We start from the raw sequence: 4126 nt of genomic DNA, 5'->3' as shown, positions 1-4126 counted from the left end.
GACAGTCACCCTCTCTCACAGGTCCCTTAACTTGACCTTCGAGTGAAAGAATCCCTATAGCACAATTCGGTTCAAATTTCTAGTTGGCAAACCATGCAATAACTATAGAAACAGAACCTATTCACCATGGAAAGCCATGCGTAACAATTCAGACCCTTACTAAAAAGTGTCATTTCTGGACCGCATGATTCAATACATCCATTTTTATCTATTGACTATTTTTAGAATAGAAACTATTGAAGTTGGGTCTAAACGATACATATTAGAAGCCTTAAAAAAAATCCAATATTCATAGAAGGCCTAACTTAAGTAATAAATTGTATGAGTAAAGCAATAAAGAATAATGAGATATCCAAGTCAAATTACAGGATTAAGAAATCAATTGAAACTCAAATGGGGGACCAATTTCATTGGTTGAACAAATAAAAACCTACAAATATATAAGGTGTTGAAGCTGCATTGACTTTGGTGTGGGGATCTTTAAGAAATTGATGTGATAATCAATTTGAAAGAAACCAAGCAGCTTGTACCACTCTCTTTAGATCTATTTGAGAAAGATGAACTGATTTCAAAAACTTATAGAAGATCATGATATTAATATTTCCTTGTATTAGTAAATGATTATGTAAGAGATCCTCAGTGGAGAAACCAAATATGGTATGTGGCTGAACTTACCAACACCAGTGGTGGAAAGTTTTGCTATCACTTTCGCTTATCCATTCTCTTGTTCATACCTATTTTCATGTTTCTTGCAAGATCCCAAACCTATCAACAGAGTATAGGGAGTTGAGCATGAATAATAATAATAATAATAATAATAATAATAATAATAAACACTTCAAATTAATAACAAAAAGTCTCTAACCACATATTGTTATCTATAGTATGGAAGTTGAGATTATGATCGTACAACTTATTCTGGTGCAAGCTATTCATTGTTCAACCGAGTCATTTTTTTTTGTATGATCAACCCTTTTCTACCAGAATAAATGCAGATTGATTATTATGCTTCAAAACTCTATTAACATCATTCACATGCATTAAGTGCACTCAATGAGGTTGTCAATTGAACATAGTAAGATAAGAAATTGTAAGATTTTGTTGGGAAAATTGAACACTCCCGACAACAAGGCAGAATAAATTTGATGGGCAAGTACTCCTGCCACACCATTTAGTAATGACGTGATTCAAACTCAAAAAATACTATAAAAGAAATCATTTATCTGTACCTGTGGGTTTTCATGCTCTGGATGCTACAATGCCAATGAACCTCGCTAGAGATGCGTAAATTTAATGAATACCAAACTCAACTCTTCCTCATTAAAGTGGTTTTGTTTGGCTACCATCATTTGTTCCACCAATCCCCTATATGTATGTTCATGAATTCAGTTCTCTTAAAAAAAATACAAAATAGCAGATTTTTAGGATCCACATTTGAAGGCTTCAGTGAAAGTTTTCTGACGTTGGCTGCCAACCTTGCACATCAACCAAATATCCTAAAAACAAGGCATACCCAAATCCCCAACAAATAGTTGTGTAAATTTGAGTTTTCACCACCCTCCTAATGTTTGATTATATTCAAGATCAAACAGAAGTTTACGAGAGACGATCAACTACAGCTGGAAAAAGATAATAATAAGGCAACCCTACCAGAAACTGAGAAGCCAGATGTTTCACCACTGTCTTGGAGTACGCATGTCCTTCATTTTTTACGAGTTCCACTGCTGGTCCCTCAAAAAGGGAAGCTATAATTCACTAAATGTCATACCTTCACAGTATTATCGTAGCTACAAGAAACAGAACATCCACAGAAGGATACCACTGAACCATCTTCACGTCCTGCGTATGCCCTTGCAGAACTGTAACGTACACAGTCGAACTCATTGCCTGGCAGAACTTCCCAGATCCAAACAGATTTATCTCGACTACATGTGGCAAGGAGAGAACCGGATGAATTCCAAGAAAGGCTTTTGACTTCATTCTCATGGCCCTATACATAAAATGAAAGAAGCTATCATGCCTTGCAGGCAGAGGAGTGGATTCAAATGAGTCCTCTATTAACAACGTTCTCTATAACTCAAACCACAACAGCCTTGGTTACAGAAAGCAATGCGAGAATGTCTTGATCGCATAGCATTTTCTGAACTATGCTAATGATGATAGGGTTCTAGAGACCGAGTGAGAGGTTAACAAGCAGTAAATAAAGATAAAAAAAGAGCAAGACTGTACTTTCAAATAGTTAGAGGAGTACCTCGAAGGTTGAAATACATTCAAAATCATCTCCAATTTGCTGCCAAATAGCAACAGTAGCATCAAAACTAGTTGTGGCCAATAATTTCCCACATGGAGACCATGCATAGGACCTAACAGTTCTTGTGTGCGTTTCTTCCAAGATGGCTTGCCAAATTGTAACCATCCAAACAAACAATAATTCCACCAAAATACCGACATAATTAGTCAAATAAGAGTCATGAAGACCTTAGCTACTTCGAGCGATCAACCAAGAGGGTTAGAAAACAAACCTTGCAATCCCAAGAACCCGCGGACCGGCCAGAAGGATTATGCTGCCATATCCGAACGGTCTTGTCGCCGCTGCATGAGGCCAACATAGCTGGAACCCAGCGACGCCAGTAGCGGGATTCCATGCGAAACCCTATCGGTATGGCCTTCAAGCTTCTGAATCTCTTTCAATTGGAAATTTTCATCGATTAACTCCATGAGAGAATCCTTTAATGCATAATAGAGTGGACTAACTAATGTAGTGATCATGTCGGGTGATTCAAACGGATCTGCGAAACGAAAACCACAGTATCTTTCAGCTTCTTTCGCCGACCTCCGATCTCGCGCGACTCTACTGAAACAACTACAGATGCTAGAGACTGAAAGGCAAAACCTCGGAGGAACGATCCAGGCATGGGAAGGGGCGAAGTTTTCAACTGTTTTTAATGGGTGCAGTCGGTTGATAACGGGTTTTTTTAGAAGGTTCATGTCTATTTAGGAAGGCTATTTTGGTCTAAGAAAATGCGTGCCACAAGTGTTGGAGTTTTCCTTTTATATAGTAGTATGATTATTGAACCTTTTCTTGCTCGTGATTGTCTTGACTTGCATTTATTATTACTGATAGACTAGAACCGTGGATCCTGTGACGGATCACCCCACAGGTTGTCGGGTGGGTAATCGAGACCGGCGGGTGGGGTGTGACAGAGTGGTATCAGAGCTTTTGTTTACGAAGTCAGTTATAGTCAATACTAGTGTAAGATGAGCAATCTGAGTCATAGATCTAGAAGTAACTCAAGAGAACTAGAGTGAATAATAGAAAATCTTTCGTTAGAAACAAACTAAGAAAGTAAGTGAATTTTCTTTTGCATAACTTACTATAAGTCAAATGAAATATATTCTCACATTATAATTATCAAAGAAAGTGCATAAGAGACAATAATGGAAATGCAACAAGCATAACTGTACTTCATTAATAAGAAAAAGCTTTACATAATTTGGAGCGTGCTCTACGCTTTACAAAAGATAGGGAATGAACATGTGCTGAATAAAAAACTACAATAAACATATCTAAATCCTAAGGTCAGTCTGTACTGAATCAAAAAGGATAAAAGCCTAAGTCTACTACTGCTGTGGTGGTGGTGGTGGTGCTAGTCTCATTTGGCGGAGTATATAAAGGCACTCTACTACCTAGCCCCTCATCTCTGCCTGCCCCTGCTCGAACTGGTCCATTTGAGTGAACAGACCTCTAGCCCAAGGTGGTGCGACCTCCGAAGTGTCCTGATTCCTGGATGTACACCCTACCTCGAACTGTGAAGGTGGTGGTGAGTCTACATGATCTGCATCCATGTCCTCTAGCACGGCTGGCATCTCTAGTGAAGTTGGTCCTCCCATAAGTGCATCTGAGCGACCAATCTGTGACCTATCGTGCCCCCATGACCAACCGGAATAGCCATGACCCCGTAGTGCTCCAAGATCCGTGTCAATAGTTGCCCATATCCAAGGTTCGCTCCCCTCGGATGTGTCACTCGATATATCATGGCATTCTGAATGATGTATGCCAAGTCTATCTGGAAGCGGGTGTACACAGAGAAAGTCATCATGGCCTGCATGAGTGAAATCTCACTCT

The 4126-nt window shown here is 39.2% G+C and overlaps 1 pseudogene; it reads right to left on the bottom strand.

The window, feature by feature from the left end:
* Nucleotides 1–702: 702 nt before the first annotated feature.
* LOC148999175 (protein CIA1-like) lies at nt 703–2718 on the bottom strand (annotated as a pseudogene).
* Nucleotides 2719–4126: the final 1408 nt, after the last annotated feature.

The sequence above is a fragment of the Hakea prostrata genome, unplaced genomic scaffold (assembly GCF_041222555.1).
Source record: "Hakea prostrata isolate BN-2017 unplaced genomic scaffold, UWA_Hpros_2 contig_29, whole genome shotgun sequence".
NCBI classification, from domain to species: Eukaryota; Viridiplantae; Streptophyta; class Magnoliopsida; order Proteales; family Proteaceae; genus Hakea; species Hakea prostrata.
This window is presented reverse-complemented; position numbering and strand designations above follow the sequence as displayed.